Source organism: Furipterus horrens, unplaced genomic scaffold (genome assembly GCF_987537825.1).
Source record: "Furipterus horrens unplaced genomic scaffold, mFurHor1.1.pri manual_scaffold_4, whole genome shotgun sequence".
Taxonomy (NCBI): Eukaryota; Metazoa; Chordata; class Mammalia; order Chiroptera; family Furipteridae; genus Furipterus; species Furipterus horrens.
The window spans coordinates 18509878-18533759 of NW_028327174.1; the positions used below are offsets into that span (position 1 = coordinate 18509878).

The 23882-nt window shown below is 38.9% G+C and overlaps 1 pseudogene; it reads right to left on the reverse strand.

Moving 5' to 3' along the window:
* Nucleotides 1-13506: 13506 nt before the first annotated feature.
* Nucleotides 13507-15086, reverse strand: LOC150011209 (ras-related protein Rab-11B pseudogene; annotated as a pseudogene).
* Nucleotides 15087-23882: the final 8796 nt, after the last annotated feature.

Genomic DNA, 23882 nt, shown 5'->3' on the forward strand with positions numbered 1-23882 from the left:
ATCTTCATTATAGAGGTGTAGAAAATGACATTTACAAAGGTAATTTATTCAAGATCACTCATCTAGCAAGTGGAAGAGAGAAGGTTGGAATCTCGCTCTTGGAATGCCAAAGCCTGGACTCTTTTCATTTCTCTATTATTCTTCAGTAAGACCTAAAAATAATTTTTTAACTTTGGTATTTTATTATATCCACATTATCATCTAGGTAACTACTGATTTTGTTACATTTGAAGCTATAGTTTATAGGTACAATAGACATTTGAAGGGAAAGATGGATGAAGGAGAATTTTAGAGTAATTTCCAAATATGCTATTGGGAAAGTATTACTTTCCTCTGGAATACTGTAGAAGTTTTCAAGCTTTGAAGTATATTCTCAATGAGAAATGAAAGATAAGACTAGAAAAATACCTAATTTAGAATAATTGTTTGTTTATTTTATACCTCTGGGGTCTGTGTGGCTCTTCACCTAGATTACTTTTTCACATTACTCTAATTTCTCCCAGAAAATCAAAAGTAAGAAGTAGAGTAGAGATTACTTTTCATATAAGTAATATCAAATCATCAGGGCTACTAGAGTTAAAAGCAAATGTGATAAGAAAGCTGAAAGGAATGTTCAAACAAATGATAAGAGCTAGTAAATTTAGCAAAGTTACTGGATAATTACATTTTTATATTATAGCAATAAACATTAAAAACCTCTAAAAATAACATTTGTATTAGTTTTTAAAGTATTAAATACATAAGAATACGTTTAAGAGGAATAAAACTTATACACTGAAAACTTGAAAAGCACCACATAACTAAAAAAAATTAAAGGTGCCTTAAGTAAATAGAGAGATATACCATGTTTATGAATAGCAATGTTGTTAAGTTGATCTATAGATTCAATGGAATCCCAATTATAAATCAGCAGGAATTTTTTGGTGGGAATTGAAAAGCACATCTTAAAGTTTATATGGAAATGCAAAGAACCTAGAATAGCCAAGAACAAAGTTGCAGTACCTATATTACCAGATATCACTCATTTACTGATGTATATGGTGATATATTATCATAGACTGATATATCACTCATAAAACTTATATGTCACCTATAAATTGATGATATAGCCTTTTGGTGTTCCAGTTTTATAGGGAAAATATTGCTTATTAGATTTTTCATCTTGAGCAGGCCTAGGGTTTTTTCAACTTTTCCATGCACCATGCGAGCCATGAATGTTGAACCTTATTCTTCTACTGGTCAAAGTACCAGAGAATGAATGTAAGCTTCAGTGCTCTGATAATTTTTCATAATTTTTGCTTCCTCTCAGTCCTTAGACTTACTTTGTTATCTGACTATTAATATTTTTATAAAAAAATTCAACTCAATAGTTGCAATTATATTTAATCAAGAGAATTGATCCAGGTATCCAGATAATTTTACTATCAGGAATGAAACCCCCCTGTCCATGTTAAAGTTGAGACACCTTTTAGAAACCCAAGAGGAAACACTGAAAAGATAATTGGTTGTATGAGTCTGGAGTCAAAGAAGGGGTCTAGAATGGAGATGTAACCTTGGATGTTGTTGGTCTAAAAATAGTATTTGAAGTCATTACTCTGGGTGTTATCACCAAAACAGTGAGTATACAGTATTCCCTCACTTATTGCGGGTATTACGTTCTAGACCCCCTGCAATAGGTGAAAATCTGTGAAGTAGGAACCTTACATTTATTTTAGTATTTGTATGTATTTTAAGGCTTTATAAACCCTTCCCACACACTTACAAATCATTCCCAGTCCCTTTCCCATACTTTTATAAACACTACTTATGTTCTTAAACATATTCTACACTCTTAAACCTATGTGACTTTAACAAAATACATATACAGTACCACAAAATCCCACAATATAGAGAAAAATCCGTGATAAATAATTAAATATAATATTTTTTAAAATCCTGCAATACAATGAGGCCACGATAAGTGAACCACGATATAGAGAGGGACTACTCTATATGGAAGAAATGTTTAAGGACTAGTGAGCACTTAAGGGTTTAGAGGTTGGGGAGATGAAGAACCAGGAAAAACTGAGAAAGACATGTTAGTGGGGTTGGAGGAAATGGGAAGAGTGTGGTCTTCTGTCAAATAAATGAAGAAATTTTGAAAAAGACAGAATGATCAGCTGCACCAACTATTGCTGAAAGGTCAATTAAAATGAGGAACTATGATGAATAATAGTCACTGGGTTCATTGACTTCGACAATCTGGAAGCCAGACTTTGACTAAAATAGTTTTGGTGGAGTGCAGGAGGCAAATCTCAATTTGAATGGGTTAAAGGCAGAATAAGAAGAGAGAAAATTGGAGTCAGAAAGTATCAGTAAGTCTCAATATGAATCAATAAGGGACAGAGAATGGGGACATGTGGAATTAAGAGGTCTTCCTGAAGCTGAGATAAATTACAACATTCTTGAACATTTGCAAGAATGACATAGTAAAAGGAAAATATTAATAATGCAGCAGAGAGAGGTGTGAATTTCTGAAGTGACAACCTTGAGTAGGCAAGGTGAATGGTAATGTACAAGTTGTCGTAAGGGGAACATGGATAGAGCATGCTCAGGAGAGAAAGGAAACTCTTTGGGCACAGATGTGAGTTGGTGGATAGATGTAATAGTGTGACCTTGTGGGAATATCTTCTGACTTATTTATTTTCATTGCGATAGGAAGCACGCTCATCAACTGAGAATGAGAAGATATTAGAAATTGGAGAAAAAGGGAGACATGTAATAAATAGTAATCTAGGAAAGTGAGTGAATGTGGGGTTTCCAGGCAGCACTAAGACCACTTGGAGGGAGAAGTTATGAATTTAAAGTGAAACCAGGCCGTATGGTATTTTTCTTTCTTCACCTCCATTCAGTTGTGTGGGTGCAGAGAGGAGTAGGAAGAAAATTGTGTTGAGGCATGGCCAGATGCAATGATGAAGTTAGAGAATTTCAAGAGTTAGAGCTGTATAGAAGGGAGTGATGGCTCTGATTCCTATGGATTTTAACCTGAAGATGTTGAAAAACAGTGTAAAAGGAGGTACAAATCAGGGGACTGTCAGAGATAGTGGGTTGAAGAATTGTTGATGTTGAAGGACAAGGGGGAACATAATGGAAAAATAGGTAGAGTAAGGGAGAGAACACTTAGAATTGAATTAATGGGGAGTGGTTGCTGCTTTTAGCAATGAGAAGGCACAACCAAGGGAATGAATGTCAAAGTTAAGGAGAAGACAAGATCATCAGAAGAAAAGATGTCAAGAGATTGAGAGGCCAAACTACTGGAATGATAGTCTACATCAGGGGGTGGCAAACCACAGCCTAATCTGGCCCATTCTGGTCCACTGCCTGGTTTTGTATGGCCCCCAGCCCTGCTGGAGCTGGTACCACTGTGAGCCACAGAGACCAGCAGGTGCATCCTTCACTGTGTCCACTTCTACTCCCAGTGCCAGCCTCCGTGGCAGGTAACCACACCTCATTGCTGCTCCGGACCCATGCTGGTCCTCACTTCCCCCCTGGAGACTCTACTGCTGGCAACTGCCTGATAGAAAACCGTGAAATCACTCAGCCTAGGGGTCAGTGAATCAGTGAGTTGCCTCTCTTCTGGCCAGTTGCCCAAGTTGAAAGGCTGGGCTCTCCAGAAGGAAGGAGCATTCTGGGATCTGGGTCCCTGGGGAAGAGGGTGAAACTGATATTTATGGCACCCCAGGACTTCTCTTCTTTGTTATGTAAATACTTACATAATATTTTGTTTTTGTCTCTTGGCCTACCAAGTCTAAAATACTTACTACCTGACCATACTTTGATTTACAGAATTCACCAAGAATTGTGATAAAATAGTGTTAGAGAGCATGACAGGGAGATAGGAGGGAAAAATCTTTATAAAAACTAGGGGAAGTGGACTGAGGGTTAGAGTTGATGGAATTAAGTGAGGTCGTGGATGAAAGAGTATGATGACATGACATTAAAACCTGTGTCCTGGGTCCTGCCATTTTTTAATAATCTTAGAAAGCCCAGATGTGGGAGGGATGGCCAAAAAATGGCAAAGGTTATAACCAGGAATAAAAATACAGTTTCAAATTAGCTTTAAAGAGTCACTGTCTTACCATTATTGTTATGGAAATAAACATAGTTGTTGTGCTGAAGTAAAATTTAAAAGACACTTGAAAACTATAAAAATATCAATGATATAATCAATAGTGAACCATCAACGATAAAATTTTAGCAAGTTTTAATGCACTTCTGAAGCTAAGCTTTCCTATGAAACTATTTTAAATGTCCTTGGTTTCAACTTTAACGTCTTTCTCAGAAGTAAACTTTCCATGCAAATTATTCATTGCCTGAAGAAACAGGGTCCACAGGAAGCTAAAATTAGAACTACCATCTGAGGAATTGTTATTGAATATTTCAAACAACTGATGCTCTCCTCCATCACAGTCATGACAAGGTACAGAGAGGGACAATGGAATTATTTTTAATGGATGGATATTTTTCTAGGCAACTTATTTGTTTGAAACTTATTTCCAAGTGCTGAATCACAACTGTGGGAGGCAGCATGAAATAGTGCAGAACACCAAATTTAAGTCAGAATTCCTAATCTACCATTTCCCTGTGGTGTGATATTAGGCAAGTGACTAACTCTTTTGCAACCAGTTTCCCCAACTGTAAAATGGGGATGATATTACTAAAACACATTGGGTAATTATAAACATGAAATAAAATGCTTGTGAAAGTTCTTAGCACTGTGCCTGGCATATGCTGGATAAACTCTATGAAGTAAGACTAAATTGGAACCAACAAGATGTTTAATTGACCCTGATCTTTCAGGGTCCTCACTTTTAAAAATGAGTTTATACACTCATGGAAAAGAGGCATTTTGTTAAAATATTTCAAATGGCCATTATGTGCTGTTTAACCAGTAGGGTAGCAAAATTAACAGGCAACTGGAGGGAAAACTATAAGATGTTGTATAGAAACTATATTTTTATACTCATTTATTCTATATAATAGGCCAGTGAGTCAAAATTCCAAAAAAGAGGTCCAGTAGCTGAGGAATATGAGGGGGGAAACCCCCCCCCAAAAAACCCTAGAATTACCTTTTGAAGGGTGAGCCTCTTGTAGTGCAGGCTTTCCCTCTAGGTGAGTATCTTAGGAACCCATCTGCATCAGTGTACCAGCTGGCATTGTTGTGAGAGGCTGCATTCAGCTTCAGTGAATTTTTTTTAAGACTCTTTCAATGCATTTGCCCATTTCGTGATGGGTGATTTACATGCGCACCTGCCTACACCATGCTGAATGCTCAGCAGTTTTTGACCAAAAACGCATGACCCCTTCTTGCCCACCCACCACCCCCCCATTCACCCGATCTTGTCCCGATGACTTTTTTTGTTTCTCCGGTTTAAAAGCGCTCAAGGGAAAATGTTTGGCTGATGTGGAGGAGGTGAAACAAAAAATGGCAGAAGCACTAGAAGGCATCAAAATCAATGAGTTCAAAAACTGTTTCGAGCAGTGGAAAAAATGTCTTGATAGGTGTATTGCATCAAATGGAGAGTACTTTGAAGGTGACTAAAGTTTAAACATGTAAGAATAAATACACAATTTTTTTATAAATAAATTCCCCCTTGTACATATTTAAGAGCACTCATGCATTTTGACCATATGTTCTCTCCTTCTCCAAATCATCAGATTTTGCTAGTGGGCTATCATTTTTTCACTGTTTGTGCAGACCCTTGGTTTTGTTGAGAGAAACATCCAGATCTTTATTAATAGCTTCTTCTTCTTTTTTTTTTTTATGTTACAAGTATTTGGGTTGTTTTTTATTTTCTGTTATTTGTTCAATTTTATAAAGTCATGAACATGTCCTGAGCATGGCAATTTCAAACATCCTTATATTATCAAACAAAAGGTTGATAATATCACTTAGCTAAGATGTATATTGCCAGATGAAACAACAAAATAATAACCATCCATTTCATTTAATGAACGTTACTTACTATCATTTGTGTTTCTTCTTAATTCTGTTAAGATTTACTAATGCCCTATGCAGCTCCATTGCTGATAGCTAACAGTGTGCATTTTTAACTTTCACTAAGGTTTACTTTTTTACTGTATGGTCATCTGCCATAAAGCAACAAAGTTTTTGTCACCTCAAAGAAATTCTGAACACCTCAATAATGAGTTCAGAATAGCAAAGGCCCGTGGACTCATGACCTCTGAGGTCAGGCTGACTTCCTAACTAAGTGGTTTGTTCTCATAAACTAACTCAAAATCATCAGAAACTCAAATTTCTGCTTCAGCAAAATAAAGATCAATGGCCATACGGCTAAAAGTTCGGAAAGCCTGGCCATCGTCACAGGACTTGGTTCAGATCCTGGTTTCTTACCTGATCGGCTGTGTGGCTTTGAATAACTTGCTTAAGCTCTGCAAGCCTCATTTCTTCTGGGAGTTTCAACTTGGTTGGGTCAGTGATCAGTAGCAGTGGTCAGAGGCATTGAGAGGCTAGGATGAGTGATAAGCCTTACTAGGGAAAATCAAGTTCAAATCAAGAAAAACGTAATAACATCATCAATGCAAAAAAGCAAGAAAGAAATTGAAAATTTGAGCTATAGGCCCTGGCTGGAGTGGCTCAGTGGATTGAGTGCTAGCCTGTGAACCAAAGCATTGCTGGTTCGATTCCCAGTCAGGGCACATGCCTGAGTTGCAAGCCAGGTCTCCAGTTGGGGGCGTGTGAGAGGCAACCACACATTGATGTTTCTCTCCCTCTCTTCTTTTCTCCCCTCCCCTCTCTTTAAAAACAAATAAATAAAATCTTTTAAAAAAGAAAGAAAATTTGAGCTCTATCCACAGAAACCGAGAGCCAAGTAGAAGTAGGAGTGGAGTCAGGAGTAAAGAGTGAGGATGAGGCCAAGTGAAAAGAGAGGTTCCAGGCATTTCTCAGGCAGCAGGCACTATTCTTGAGTGCTTGGTTTTATCGGATGCTAAGTGCTTTCTGACTTGAATCCCAATTGCCATGGTTTAAAGCAGAAATTGCAAACTGAAGTCCCACTGGTCAGATTTGGCCTATAAACCAGAGGTAATAATGATAACAAAAGTAATGCCTAACATATATCAAACACTTCTTACACCTGAGGTGTGTTCTAAATGTTTTACACAAATTAGCTCATTGAAACCACTCATCTATCCTTTGAGATAATACCACTGTATCCTCAGTTTACAAAAGGGGGGACTAGAGGCCCTGGCCATGTAGCACAGTTGGTTAGAGCATTGTCCCAATATGCCAAGGTTGTGGGTTCAATTCCCAGTCAAGGCACATACAAGCATCTACCAATAAATGCATAAATAAGTGAAACAACAACTTGATCTTTGTCTATCTGTCTCTTGCTTTTCTCACTACCCCCCAGGATCAATAAATTAAAAAAGAGAAAAAAGAACAAAAGAAGGAAGAACTAGGTTAACACCCAATGAAGACATAGCGTTGAGTTTCAAATCTAGGTAGTCTGGCTCCAGAATCTATGCACTTAACCAGCATTTTGAAATAGTGGGCATATCCTACTATTAGGTAGACCACACTCAGGGAATGAGGTGGCAGAATGAGGCCCATACTCTGGGCTGGGGAGGGAGCAGACATGTAAAATAAGCTTCTACTTTTTGACTTCTTCATGCATCTTATGGTCTTGCTTTCATACCACTTTCTTTCTCTTTTTTTCATAAGTTTTTATTTATTTATTTTTTATAATTTATTTATTTGTTTGATTATTTATTTTACTTTTAGAGAGAAGGGAAAGGAAAAAGATATGGAGAGAAACATCACTGTGAGGTTGCCTCTTACTCACACCCCCAACTGGAAACCTGACGTGCAACCTAGTCATATGCCCTGACTGGGAATCGAACCAGTGACACTTGGCTCGCAGGCCGACACTCAGTCCACTGAGCCACAGCAGCCAGGGTCATGCCATTTTCTTGAGCATCTTTTCATCACTGTCTTAAGTATCATCAATATATCATCTTAAAATATTAACAGATTATTTTAACATTTCTTTGTAAATGTTATGCTTTCATTAGCAAACATATAGTTTGCTCACCCTGTGTTTTAAAAACATTGGAAGTAGTTTCCAGCATTTTAAATTTGGCAGATTTTGCATAAGGATTACTACTTCTGCTTTTCTTGAGGGCCTGGACACGTTTAGGATGATGTTCCTGCTGACGACTGTAACGCTTCATGATAGAGCAGGTGTACTCCCCAGAGTCCCGTGTTCCCCCCCCTCACCTTTGCTGCAGTGTTTGTTTATATCACCTGATTTGCCTCTGTGGGCCTTTGGGACCCCTGGCTTAAAAGTCCCAGATGGACTGGAAGCATCAGGTATAGCAGAGTGGTGCCAGGATCATGCAGAAGGAAATGCAGGTGACAATTAAATTTAAAATTAAAACAATGATACTTAAGCAATTGAAACCATACTCTCCATCATATACATCTACTTACATGATTTTAGTGCTTTTAATTTTATAAATAATTGCTAGAATCTACATAGGTCTTTTGAGTGGCAAATACAATGCTACACATTCACCAAACTAGTTCATTTTAAGCCAGCACACATGTAGGCTATGCTGGCTGGTGTCCTGGCACCTACATAAAGTCCTGAGACCAGTTCTGGAGAGGATGAGGCATGTCATTATCTGGCCTAGCCCTTAAGAAACCCTTCTAGAAACAACCATCCCCTTCTCCCCTTCCATGCCATCTTGGCTATCATGTATTAAAGATGATGGCATTGCAAGACAGAGGAGTTGGATCCTGAAGTCATTCCCTGGAGAACAGCCACCTGGCAAGGATCATCTCTACTGGAAAAATAACCTTTTATTTTGTTGAGCCACTGAGATGGGGGTTGCTTGTTACTGTTTTAAACACTTTACACATAAAAACACATTTAATCCTCCCAGTTATCTTATAAGTACTCTGTTATCCCAATTTTGCAGAAGAAGAAACTGAGGCATTGAGCAGTTAGCAACTTGAGAAGATTACAGGGCTAGTAAGTAATAGAAGCAGGATTTGAGCACAGGCTGACTGGCTCCAAAATCTTACCATCACCCATACTGACTCTCAACAACTTCACTCTAAGCATGTGTGAAGGTCCAGGCATGAAGCAAGTCTCAGCACATGCAAAGGCCGTAAGTACACACTGTCCTTATATTTAAGGAACTCACAGTATTACAGTAGGAACAGCCTCATCAATGAATTCAGTAATTTGACATAGTCGAATGCACACTATATCAGACACTATTGTAGGTCAGGAAGGTAGTCCACTATAAAGGGTGGTGGAGAGTAAGTCAGGATAGAGAGGTAGAAGAGGAGGGTACTACTTCATGCAGAAAAGGCAGGAGGCATTCTCATGGGAGACAATAGTCCATTTAGCTCCTGAGGGCTGCTTACGCTTTTGCCAGAGTTAGAAGAATTCTAGGGGTTCTTTAGGCAAGTCCTATTTCTCCTCAAGTAAACTTGAAGACCTTTCCCCTCTGACTTATGAGCATTTTCTTCATCCAAGGAAGTGAGCATCCCTGCTTAGTTATTTTAGGAACAGGAACAGAGAACAATTAAAAAATCATCAATTACTGTAAATAAACTTGACAGTCAATATCCCTCATGATACCATAAACCCATGCAGTTATAGACTCACTAACAGGTGAGTAATTCTCTAGGATCAATGGTGACAATAATGGTTTGCTAAATTTAGAATCATCAAAATAAACATACAAGTACATAGGGTCAAAACAATTCCTCATATCCATGAGGGAAATTTTCATCAAGTTAATGTGCCATGATAAAGTAAAAACAAGTGGAAAAAACATCAGCTTCTCCTTGAAATGAACTTTTTTTTTCCCTGTAGAGGAGTCTAGAATTATGCTCTTTGTTCCTAAACTTTATGATATTCTGTGCAGCAATGATATTAGCTGAGGAAAATGATGAGTAGTCAGCATCAGTACAAAGGTACGCCTTTCAAAATATATGTGGAAGAGTTCAATAACCTTTAGCAATAACCTTTGGTTATTTCAGCAGCTCTCTGCATTCCTTTGTTTTTGCTCTTTTCCTCATGACACAGGTCATCATGGCCTTCTGGATATTCTCTACCCAAAAGGTATAGTGTTTTGAACCTTTTTTTTTTTTTGACAGTGGGGTTTATAGTAAGCTGAAATTATATATGATCTGTTATATTCAAATATTTTTTCCCACATTTATTTATGTACATGGATGCATGGAGCTATGCACTGTGATTAAGGGTGAGTACAAGGAGACACAAGTTCTAAACCTGTGTCTGCTGGCTTTGGCCTTGGCCAAACTCATTTACCTGTGTGTGTCTCTGTTTCTCAATCTATTAAGTTCAATTAATAAGAGAAATTTTCCTCATAAGATGTAAGAAAATAAATGAATGGAAGGATACATTTATGGAAAGAATATAGAATATTGTCACTAATTTTCTTTGTCCTCTCAACCCAACTCTATATTCTTTCGATAAACTTATTCTTCCATTGATTTATTCTCTTTTTTAAAGTATATTTTATTGACTATGCTATTACAGTTCTCTCAGTTTTTTCCCCTTTGTCCCCCTTTGCCTGGTACCCCCTTCCCTCCAGCAATCCCCCCTTAGTTCATATCCATGGATCATGTGTATAAGTTATTTGGCTTCTCCATTTCCTATACTATTCTTAACATCCCCCTGTCTATTTTGTTCCTACTAATTATGCTTCTTAATCCCTGCACCATTTCCCCATTTCTCCCTCTTCCTCCTCCCAACTGATACCCTTCCAAATGATCTCCACACCAATGATTCTGTTCCTGTCTTGGTTGTTTGCTTAGTTCATTGGGGTTTTTTTTTTAGATGCAGTTGTTGACAGTTGTGATTTTGTTGCCTTTTTAGTGGTCATGGTTTTGATCTTCTTCTTTTTCTTAAATAAGTCCCTTTAACATTTCATGTAATAATGGCTTGATGATGATGAACTCCTTTAGCTTTACCTTGTCTGGGAGGCACTTTATCTGCCCTTCCATTCTAAATGATAGCTTTGCTGGATACAGTAATCTAGGTTGCAGGTCCTTGCTTTTCTTTATCACTTTGAATGCTTCTTGCCAGTCCCTTCTTGCCTGCAAGTTTTTGTTTTTGTTTTTGAGAAATCCACTGAGAGTTTTATGGGAACTTCTTTGTAGGTAACTCTCTTCTTTTCTCTTGCTGCTTTTAAGATTCTTTCTTTATCTTTAACCTTTGGCGTTTTAATTGTGATGTGTTTTGGTGTGGTTCTCTGTGTGTCCAACTTGTTTGGGACTCTTGGTACTTCCTGGACTTGTACATCTATTTCCTTCACCAAATTAGGGAAGCTTTCTTTCATTGTTTTTTCTAATAATTTTTCCATTTTTTGCTCTTCCTCTTCTCCTTTCGGCATTCTTATGATTTGGATGTTGGCACATTTAGAGATGTCCCGGAGTCTTCTTATTCTATCCTCATTTTTTTGAATTCTTATTTCCTCTTTCTGGTCTGGTTGAATGTTTATCTCTTCCTTGTGTTCCAAATCATTGATTTGAATCCCATCTTCCTTCGCTTCACTGTTGGATCCCTGTGGATTGTTCTTTATTTCACTTAGTGTAACCTTCATTTCTTCTTTTATGTTGTTGCTGTACTCAATGACTTTTTTGAGCATCTTCATCACCAGTGTTTTGAACTCTCAGTCTGATAGGTTGACTATCTCTGTTTCATTTCATTCTTTTTCTGGAGTTTTGTTCTGTTCTTTCATTTGGGCCATATTTCTTTGTCTCCTCAATTTGGCAACCTCCTTGTGTCTGTTTCTGTGTATTAGGTAGAGCTACTTTGACTTCCTGTAAAAGGCACATGTAAATAGTGTGGAGAAGAGTCTTAGGCAATTGCCAGGATGGGCATTTGGCTTAACTGCTTTGTGGCTCGGAGTGGCGGGAGAGTTTGGAGAGGGGTCTGTGCTGCCGCCTGGCTTCTGAGGGTCTGTTGGGCACTTGCTGCATTTCCATTCACTTCACCCACTTCTGTGTGCAACTGGTACCCTTCCAGCTGCTGCCCTGGTGGTGAAACCCAGGCTGGGTGAGTTTGCATATGTTATAAGTCCACATGGGACCTTTAAGTAGTGAAAATCCAGTAGTTTCTTCTACTGCCCCAACCCCCAATGGTTTTTACAGCAAGAGATAATTGGGGTTTATCTTGCTGGTGCTGGAACCCTGGGCTGTGTGGTCTGGCCTGGGGCTGGGGTTATTCACTCCCAAGGTATCCTTCCTGATTTATATACACCACACGTGAATATGGGACCTTTTGTTCTCCCACTGCCTCTCCATGCCACACCACCTCTGCCTCATCTCTGCGACTCTGCCCCTCCTGCCTGTCTGGATGAATGTGGCTTGTTAAATCTTTGGTTGCCAGACTTCCATGCAGCTCGATTTTCTGATGGTTCTGGGTGTTGTTATTATTATTATTATTATTAATTTTATTTTTTGAGATGTGGTTGTAATTCTTTTCTATGGTTGTTCAAGGAAGCAAAAGGTGTCTACCTATGCCTCCATCTTGACTGGAAGTCTCCTCTTCGATTCTCTTACATTTTGTGAGGAAGCTTCTCTTATTAATTGAACTTAATAGATTGGAAAACAGAGGCACAGACTGGTAAATGAGTTCAGCTAAGGCCCAAGCCAGGCAGACATAGGATTAGAACTCATGACAGGATTAGATTGGTGACATTTTCTAGCTTATAGTTTCAAATAGTTTTCTCTCACCTACAAAATAAATACTTAAAGCCTAAATTCCTTAGCTAGACTTACATATTCTGTGTATTTCTCATTCTTCCCAGCTTTATCTTTCTGTAGTGGTCTAGGTTTAGATCCCAAAGATCTGGGTTCTAGTCCAAATTTGCTATTTATTAGTTGTGTGGTTTGAACTGGCTGCTGAAACTCTCTGAGCCTTGATTTTCTTAACTGAAAAACATAGATGATGACTGTCTTTCAGGTAATGGTGAGAGTTTAGTGAAACACAGCATGGGAATGAACACATCATATACACCCAGCAAAATATTCTCCCTTTTGTTTGCTTGTATGAAAAGTCCTCTATAACCTGTAGGGCATTTGGGGGAATTATGTATCATCATCATTCCAACAGAGCAGCTTGCCAGAGCAACACTTGTATCTATGCAGCTTCATAGACATTGTATAAATGCATAAATGCTTATGTAGAATGCAAATAGATGTCACTTCTTAGTGTCAGCAGCCATGAGTGAAAGACTACTCCAATGGGATACACACAAAAAAAGTACTATTATCTTTACAAATAAGTGTTTTCAAAAATTTCAGGTGGATACCCTGAAAAAGGATTACTGGATAATATGGTAGCTCTGTTCTTAATTTTTGAGAAATCTTTATAACTCTTTTCCATAGGGACTATACTAGTTTACATTTCCATCAGCAATGCATGAGTGTTCCCTATTTTTTTTTTTTTCCCCAGGAAGTCAGGTTACACATTTTAGTAACAGGCCAGAGAAATGAGGCATTGGGGCAACAGTACAGAGGCCACAGGGACAGTAAGAGATCAGAGAGCTGGGGTTTGGCGTCAATCTTACAAAGTGTATAAAGAATCTGTGTTTCTCTATAATAACAAAAAACCAGAGGCTACAAGAGCAGTTGTATATACAAAACACTGAGATATTGCTTCACTTGCAAACAGGTTCCTGACCAGGCAGGGAGACAAGACAGAGAGAAGGGCACAGGGAGGGGTGGGGAGTGCGCTGCGTGCAGAAAGGAATGGGGGGAGGGGAAGGCGGGCTTCTCCCAGCATAAATCTACAGGCAGGAGCTAAGCTGAATTCACGCACACATGGGAGAGGCTGAGGTCAAAGGCGTGTGCCGGTGCTGGCTGTGCGTGGGGAGTAGGGTGCTGGAAGCCTGGTTCTGCCTGCGCCAGCCTCCCTGCCTGGTCACTTGCTCTTCAGGCTTCAGCCCAAAGTGGGGTTCTAGGTGGGGAGCAGAGCCAGCTAGGACAACTGGCCAGAAAGGCAGGGAGGGAGGTAATCACTCCTTGGAGTCTGCTGTGGAAAGCTGAAGAAGCCTGCTTGGTGTGCCTGTCCTCTTGCCTCTGGTTGGCCCTGTCCATCCTGCCAGCCTCCCTGCCCTGCCCTGCCCAGAGACCCAGTGGGACCCAAGAAAAACAGATGCAGCAGCTGGGTTTCAAGTTTTCCTGGGGGTTGGGGGCAGGGACAGCAGGTGCTGCCTGACTCCTGTTCTTCCTAAGCCCCAGCTGACTGCGCAGAGCTCAGTGGGAGGGTAGGTGTCAGTCACAGAGGGACAGAGGGTCAGGTCAGGGAACACATCGTGGTGAGGGGAGGGTGAAGGGCGAGGATGTGCACGCACGCTTGGACGAGGCACGGGGTGGTCACAGGTTCTGGCAGCACTGCAGCTTGTTCGGTTTCTGTCCGTCAGTCGTGGGCGGCACGCTGATGTCTACCACGTTGTTGCCAGGGGACTCGTCATGGGCTGCGCGATCTGCAATCTGCTTCTGTGACACGATGTGGTAGATCTCTGTGAGAATGTTCTTGAAAGCTTCCTCTACATTGGTGGAGTCCAAGGCTGAGGTCTCAATGAAGGACAAGTTGTTCTTCTCTGCAAAGGCACGGGCCTCGTCAGTGGGCACGGCCCGCAGGTGGCGCAGGTCGCTCTTGTTGTCCACCAGCATGATGACAATGTTGCTGTCAGCGTGGTCCCTCAGCTCCTTCAGCCAGCGTTCCACATTCTCATATGTCAGGTGCTTGGCAATGTCATATACCAGCAGCGCACCCACTGCACCACGGTAGTACGTGGAGGTGATGGCGCGATAGCGCTCCTGGCCAGCGGTGTCCCAGATCTGGGCCTTGATGGTCTTGCCGTCTACCTGGATGCTGCGCGTGGCAAACTCCACGCCGATGGTGCTCTTGCTCTCTAGGTTGAACTCGTTGCGGGTGAAGCGGGACAGCAGGTTGCTCTTCCCCACACCCGAGTCCCCGATGAGCACCACTTGAAATAGATAGTCGTACTCATCGTCCCGGGTCCCCATTGTCTTGGCGCTTCCCGAGTGTTCCCTATTTTCAACATCCTCTCCAGGACTTGTTATTTCTTGTCTAATTGGTAATAGCCATTCTAGCAAGTGTGAGGTGGTATTTCATTTTGGTTTTGATTTGCATTTTACTTATAGCTAGTGAATTTGAGCATCTTTTCATATATCTGTTGGGCATTTTTATTATTCACAATAGGTGAGACATGGAAACAACCTGTGTCCTTCTGTGGATAATAGGATAAAGATGTGGCACATATGTACAATGAAATGCTACTGAGTCATAAGATGAATACTGCCATTTCAACAATATGATAGATCTTGAGAACATCGTGGTAATTGACATGAAAAGTCTAGAACCATACGATTTCACTCATATGTAGGACATGAAACTGAAAGCAACAAATGAACAAACAAGATAAGCAACAAAAACACATGGAGACAGGCAACAGTATGGTGGTTACCAGAGGGAAAAGGGGGAACGGGAGCCAGTAACGGGTAATTGGGGTCAAAGGTATGGTGATAAAAGCAGATTTGACTTTGGGTGATGAACACACAATGCAATATACATATGATACATTACAGAATTGTACACATGAACACATGAAACCTATATAATTTCATTAACCAATATCATCCCAATAAATTTAAGAAAATAAGAAAATAATGTTATTATAAGTCTATGGCAAAAGGTGTGAAACTGACAAGATTAAAAACCCCATCTGGCAGAACATTGCAAGTTGGCCAGAAAGTGGAGTGGGAAAGAGTGAAAAAGAAACTTCTGCACCAAACAGGTTTTCCATGGGCTTTCCATTTGGGGGAGACCAGCGATTTCTTCCTGGACTGCCTTCCCTGTAGACAGCACTTTGGTCTTGGCCTACATGCTCCTCTAGCTCTGCCAAGCTTTCCCTTTCACAAACTCCTTAGGTTAAATCAAATGTCACTTCTTCCTGGACCAGTAAACAGGTCTCCATGATCTTTCAGTAAAGCAACTTTTTCCGGCATTCAAAGCTACTGCTGCCTAATTCCATTATGTTTATGAGTGTTGGTCAAACTTTGTTTAGTAGCTATAGAAATTAGTGTTTCAAGTCCTTTTAACATCCTTTCAGTCCAAATGACCTATGAAAAGTGGTACTGATCAATCCTTAATAGGACAGTCAATTCACCTTTTCATTGCAACAGCAAAAGTTTTCCATCTGGGTATTTATAAAAATTACAGTGATAACTCATGTTGAGTTCCAGTTCCATTTCCCCTCTGATTAGACCCAGTGCCAAATCTTATTGGACCTGCATTTCAATCTGCTTTCACATAATAGAAACCTTGTGCACCTGAGGAAGGAAAGTGGCCTTTACTTGTCTGGTGGTAAAAAAGAATTGCTCCTTCTCAAGCATGCATCAGAGGAAACAGCTCCTCTTACAAATCCTGCAAATCCTCTGTAAGAAGGTGGTTTATGTTCCTGTTGATAAGTGACAAAACAAGAGAAATACAATAATTGTGACAGTGGAAAGTCATGGAACAACTACTTTTGAATATATTTTAGGTAGTTTAAAATACATTTTTAAAAAGGAATAGACTATACAGATATATACCACTTATTAAGTATATACTAGGTGCAAGTACTGTGTTTGGTACTTATATTATTTGTCTTATTTAATCTTCCCAAATTTAAGAGGTGATGTTATAGATATTAAGTAATTTCTCTAAAGCCATGTACCTGCCAAGTAGTGAAGCTGATTTTGAATCCAGGTCTAATAGCTTTCAAGCCAAAATTATTTTTATGCCACTCTGCCAACTCCTCTATTGAAAATTGTAAGCAAAATCAGTTTTGCATTAGAAACTTCCATATCAATTGTATTTTTCTGTGTGGCTCTCTATTTGATTCTAAAATGGCTTGATACCTTCTGGTGAATAAGAAAGAACACAAACCTGGTTTTTGACTCTAAGCTCTGTAACTCCCTGGCTATGTAATCACAAATAAACATCTTAGATGCTCAAATCCTCAATTTTCATTCTATAAAGTGGGGATAATAATATCTGCATTTCAGAGTTGTTGTAAATTTATAAGTAATACATGCAACTGTTCCAGCAGAATATCTGGTGAGTTTTTTCAATAAAAAGCAGCCATTCTTATTATACAAGTGGATATTTACTCTGTGATACTGAAAAAGTCATGCCAATTGATGCTAATGTTATGAACCAGAAAATTAGAACGTCTCCTTTATAAAGTATCAGGAAAAAGAAATGGCTGAGAAATGGTCCCTTCATACACATAACTACTAGCAACTTTAGTAGATGTTGAAGAATTACTAATGCAACCTGCAAGGCAAAGAGGTCTGTTAAAGGTTGAAATAACAAATGCATTTCTTTTCTTTATCAAGCTTAAAACGCTTAGGGTAAAAATAAATTTGTAGATTTCCACTGAGCCTTTTTATTTATTCCTTTAAAAAAATAATGTCATAAATTTAGCAGGTCTTAAACTATAAATTAGGATAATTTAAAAAGTGATAGGCCAAATTATACTGATGCCACCTACTAGCATTTTCCTGAAAATACTAATATTACTCTAAATAGTGTCAAAACGGGCAATTTCTGAAAAAGCAGAGGAGATATGTGGCAAGCATTTTAATATTACATTGGATTGTCCTCTGGCTGAAGAATTTTAAATTGGGATAATTATGGATAATAAGAAAATGTGAAAACAAACAAACATCACCCTATAGATGTCTTTTCTTTCTCTTCTCTTACTCCTTGGTAGCAGCAAATGTGTAGAAGACACTGAAATTTTCTACTGCAGACTTTTAGCAAGGTGAAAATCACTGGGGACTCTGTCTAAAGAAAATCACTGCATACAAAAACAGGAAATGAAAAGGATCAAAAACTCTAATCTTGAGCGTTAGATTAGTACTTTTGTGACCATCAGAAGTATGTTTCTCTATACTGGTGTATAACAGTACCATGGGGCTGGATGGGTGACAGAGGAAAGGTTGGGAGTTCCTAGTGATCTTTGCCATTCCAAGTCCAGCACAACAGTCTAGAGGAGATATTCACATTTTAACCCATTGTCTTCCCTTAAGTATTTCCAGACAACATCCATTCAATGTGTTAATGGGCAGAAAGTTTCTCTTTATCTCTCTTTTTTTTTTTTGACAAAAATTCTTAGGAACTCCTAGTGGACTTAAATTTGCATATGAACGTGAGACTCTAAGGAATCGAGTTACTTAGGGAAAGTTACACAGCATTTAAGATAGAGCCAGGACTCAAACCAAGTCCTCTGACTACCAACCCTTGACTTTGCCTATCTGCAAACGTAAAAAGAGAGTCTGGTTTGATAAAAGGAAAAACTAAAGGTGAACTGGACCCCTCCACAGATGCCAGGAAAAGGACAAGAAAGTGAGACTAGTCCAGTTCTGTCCCAGTTCATCATCCAGAGTAGTGCTGCCTCTATGCACATGAGATTCAAGGTGTACTAACTGCAGAGGCCAGCAAACTAAGGAAGGTACAGAGGGATGGGCAGATTTATACCCTGTGCCTTGGTGAGACTGGAGAGGCTAGCACAGGAGCTCTCTGGGGGCTTCTCATCTCTGATGACAATAGTGCCTATCTCATGGAATTATTGTGAGGTTCATTGACCCATCTAAAGTGCTTAGAACAAGGCTTTACATAGAAAAAAAAATTTACTAAATTAGGGTTAACCATTGCTTTACAAAAGAATGTGTCTTCTTTCCATTATGAGTGTACATGTTCCTTGTTGCAGATTTGCAAAGTATTTTATTTAAGAATTACTTAAACAGTGCTTAATATGTGCTTCACAAGTATAAACTCATTTCTTAATAAGGGAGTATTATTATGGCTTCATTTGCAGAGGGGTTAATAAAGCTTGTCTAAGGTCACACAACTGGTACAGAGCTGGATTCAATGCCAAGTAAAACCATGAATCAAACCGCTACACAATGTTGTTTCTCAAAGAGAAGAATGAATCAAAAATATCCATAATCGTACCACCCACACAGTTAAATTTTGTTTACTTTCTTTTTGCCTGGTGGGAGTTTACTTTAAAGAGAGGTCATTTTTATTTTTGTATTTGATTACTTTACATTGTCAGGATCATATTCTATGATTTTAAGGTAGGGAAAGTGTAGGAACATCATGTGTGGGTAGCCGATTACATCCTAATATTAAGCTAAGCACTCTACATATACTTTTCTACTTGATCTTCATAGCAACTGTGTCAGGTGGGTGTTATTTTCCACATATCACTGATGAAGAGGAATAAAAATTATCTTTAAAAACTCCTATTCTTATGGGCTTCTCATTCAAAAATAACTATGCAGCAGAAATTAACACAGCAATTTAGATGCAACAAGGAACCTTATTTACGGTGGTGTGGTCTGATTTTACGGTGGCATGACCTGATTTTACAGATAAGGAAACAAGCCTAGAGAGGATGTGTGACTTTTTCAGTGTCATGCATCGGGGGGGGGGGGGGGGACAGAGGGATATCTAGAACCCCATATCTCCAAATTTCAGTTGAGTGCTCTAAGAACATCACACACCTCCTCCCCTCCCCCACCTGCATTGTGTTTTAAACAAGCACTTTTAAATATTGCTTTTTTTTTTTTTTTTTTTTTTGCTGTTCATTTCCTGTGAGCTCTAGAAGTGACAGAGAGTCAATGTTTCTGAGCTGATTTGTCCCTCAGCATCCTGGCTTGCGATGCGCATGACTATCTTATTTGTCTGAAAAAGCTTCCACAGTACTGTTGATACTCATGACTGCTTCCATCTCCCCGAATCACCCAAGATATCAGCATCCTTTTCTTGTGGGACCTACATTTTATGCAGAGGGATGTTAACTTTGGGCTGAACAAATTGGATTTGGGAGGCCATCTCTGATCCATTTTAAGTTAACAAGGACTTAAAATAAGGAGAATGCAGTGTGGTTGAGCAGAGATAATATGGAGGGACATGGTTAGAATTTTGTCAGATATAATACAACAGGGAATTAGACTGCGGACATCCGACTGATTAGGTTGAGAGTATATAAAATGCATTTAAAAAATAATGGTCACTGAAAATAGGAGTGAATAGAAATGTAATAACAACAACTCCCATTTATATTGAGGGTTATTATGTGCTAGGCCCTGTGCTAAAACACTTTCTGTACATTATCTCTTTTTACCTTTATAACCACCCTAACTATAATCACTCCTCTGATAAGGAAGATGAGAGTCGATGTAACTTTCAGCTTATGTAACTTAAAACCAAGTACAGCCTGTAAGCGACAGGGCTGGCAACCATACATTTTTTAATGGACACACTTATTTCGCTCTATAAGATCCATGTGAGTAGGAACTTTTTTTCTATTTTGTTCACTGTTGTGAGTATCCTAGAGCCTAGAACTGTGCCTGGCATGGACCGACAATTAAGAAGCCCTCAGGACTGTTTTTTGTTACTCAATAGATCTTAACAGAGCCAAGTCATATTATTTTTATTTGCTCTACTGTAGAGCCAAGAATGATGTGGTTGCTAGCTCTTTTTAGTTAAAACTGTTAAGTACTTCTACTGGTAGCAACAACTTGAGTGAAGAGATAAAACTCCTAACTGGGATGAATTATCTCAGCAGACCCAAACAACCGGAGAGCCTTTAAATATCTCTTCTAAACCCCTGTTAATGAGGCAGACAGAATGTGTTAGAGGACATTCATTTGAGCAGAGGTCAGCTGCCATCATATAATAGAGGAACGGTAAGCAATGGCTACGTGCTTTTGCAGTGTGTAGTCTTATAAAATGACAGCCCAGCACAAATTGCTCCTATGAAGATAATATGATAATGGAAACAGCATCTCTTTCACTCATTGTCTGTTTCCAGAATTTAAAATAATAATGATTGCTTGCAAAGCATTTTGAATGGCTACTTATTGCCATTCTGCCAAATGGGATTCCTCAACTCTCTGACTCCCATGGATCATCTAAATGGGCACAGATCATGGTCTATGGTGGAAACTGTGGTTCAATGTTTCACGAATTAACTTAGGCTCTTGGACCTTGACCTTATTTAGATTACTTTCTGGAATTTTTCCTCTGAAGCTCTAGCTAATATGAAAGGAAAAGGAATTGGCTTAATAATTAGTAAGATTTTGAGCCCACAGACAGAGTGTACACTAATGGTGAGACAGGTTAGGCATGATCTTTGGCCAGTAATAGGGGGATAGAATAATTTGACTCTGAATGTTTGAGATTGCATGACCTTATTTGTTTCTAAAAATATTTATTGTATTTCTAATTACAGTTTAGATTCAATATTATTTTGTATTAGTTTCAGGTGTACAGCACAGTGTTTAGAAAATCAAATATTCCCCTTGATACTTCCAGTACCAACCTGGCACCATACATAGTTATTATAATACTATTGACTCTATTTCCTATGCTGTGCTTTACAACCCCATGACTATTTTGTAACTACCAATCTGTATTTCTCAATCCCTTCATCTTTTTTCATCCAATCTCCTGACCTTTCTCCCCTGTGGCAATCGTCAGCCTATTCTCTATTTCTATGAGTTTATTTCTGTTTTGTTTGTTCATTTATATTGTTCTCTAGATTCCACATATTAGTGAAATCACATAGCATGTGTTTTTCTTTGACTGACTTGTTTTACCTAGCATGATACCCTATAAGTCCATCTATGCTGTTGCAAATGGTAAGATTTCATTCTTTTTTATGGCTGAGTATTATTCCATTGTATATATGGAATACAACAGCTTTTTTATCCACTTGTCCATTGATGGGCACTTGAGTTGCATCCATATTTTGGCTATCGTAAATAATGCTGCAATGAACATAGAGGTGCATATATTCTTTTGAATTACTGTTTTTTGTTTCTTTGGATATATGCCCAGAGGTGAAATTGCTGGGTCATAAAGCAGTTCCATTTTTAATTTTTTGAGGAAACTCCATACTGTTTTCCACAGTAACTGCACCAGTCTGAAATTCTACCAACAGTGCACGAGGATTCCCTTTTCTCCATATCCATGGCAACACTTGTTTGTTGACTTATTTATTAATGATAGCCATTCTGATTTTAATACTATCTCATTGTGGTTTTAATTTGGATTTCTCTGATGATCAGTAACATTGGGAAACTTCACATATGTCAATTGGCCATTTGTATGTGCTCTTTGGAGAAGTCTATTCCACTTCTTTGCCTATTTTTTAAATTGTATATATATATACATACATATATATTTTGGTGTTTAGTTGTATGAGTTCTTTATAAATTTTGGATATTACTCCCTTATCAGATGTATTATTGGTGAATATGACATGACCTTATTTTTTGACTATAGTATTCCATGACTCTTATTGTAAGAAAATTTACACACATACACACACACACACACACATATGGCGTATTATTGTCAATTATAGCAGCAACAAAAAGGTCATGGGTTTCAGAGACAGACATACCTAGATTCAAATCCAGCTCTGCAGTAAGTTTCTTGTGTAAACTTCAGCAAGTAACTTCAATTAGTTATTTCCTCAACTGCAATTTGGAAGCTGTAATATTAGCACCAGGCACTTATTGATGGTATATAAATAAATGTGTTTGTGCCTCTGAAGGCTTTTACAAAACAATTAATCATTATTATTATTATTATTATTTTTGGTTAGGGACCCCTGATCTGTAACAACTCCCCCCTCTCAGATTTAAGACCCTTTATAATCTTATAAAGGACAATGGGTGAAGGTCTCATGCTCCTCTAGCTGCTTCAAGCTGGACATGGTCATTGTCCTACTTACCCTTTGGTCCAGAAATCCCTAATATGAGTGGGTGTGTGGAGGGGAGGGTGGCCTTCTCACATGGGAAAGGATCTTGCAGACTCCAGGTCAGTTGGTTGTCCCCAGACAACGGTATGCTTGGTTTAACAGGCTAGCATCCTTGTTGTATTCTGGAGGCAACAGATTTGGCAACAGGGTTAAAAGGCATCATTCAATCCATAACCACTAGATGACAAAAGACAGGGATTAATTTTTCAATGTCCCACATTAGGAAAAAAAAAGGCTTCTTTGGAGGAAGGCGTGTAAGGCACATCACACCTGTCTAAAACCCTTTTGCCCATTATACTTAGTTTGGGCTGAGGGAAATATTTTAGGTTTCCCCCGTATCAGACCTCTGGACCCTTTCTGTCCAAGCCATTAGGATAGAAAAGAGAAACCAATTTTAAAGTGAAGCCCACAGACCACCCCATGCTTCACCAACTCAGCCACTTAGTTGAGCGAAACTGTTGAGTCTCAGGAGGCAGCGCTGCAGACAAGATTAAGTGAGGCCTATACATACAGACAATCACTCAGGTAATGAGATGATAGGCTTATGCCCTTTGAAAATAGAAAACACATGTTAATTTATGTAACATAACCCACAAACAAGTTTCTAAATATGTAAGACTGTCTTATTGGAAAGACATCCAGTTGCAAGGCATTTGACATTCTTCTCGCCTGTAAATTAAGAATCTTTGATGATGTCGCAGACCTAGTTTAACTTTCAAATGTAAACGAACTTTAAATGAAAATAAACTTTAAAGATAATTAGCTGCACCACTTTATAGTCTACCATTGAGCATTGTGATTTTCCTTGAATCATGATTTTTCTCCCTAAGATTATCCTCCTTGTCATTACAGGGACTGCATTAAGTCCAGTTTTAATTTATCCTGTTCGTTTGCATAAACACAATAAGAGCAGCAAATGATTGCATATGAGCTTTACATCTGCTTTGCTGGAACTTACACAAGGAACCTGTAGGGTGACT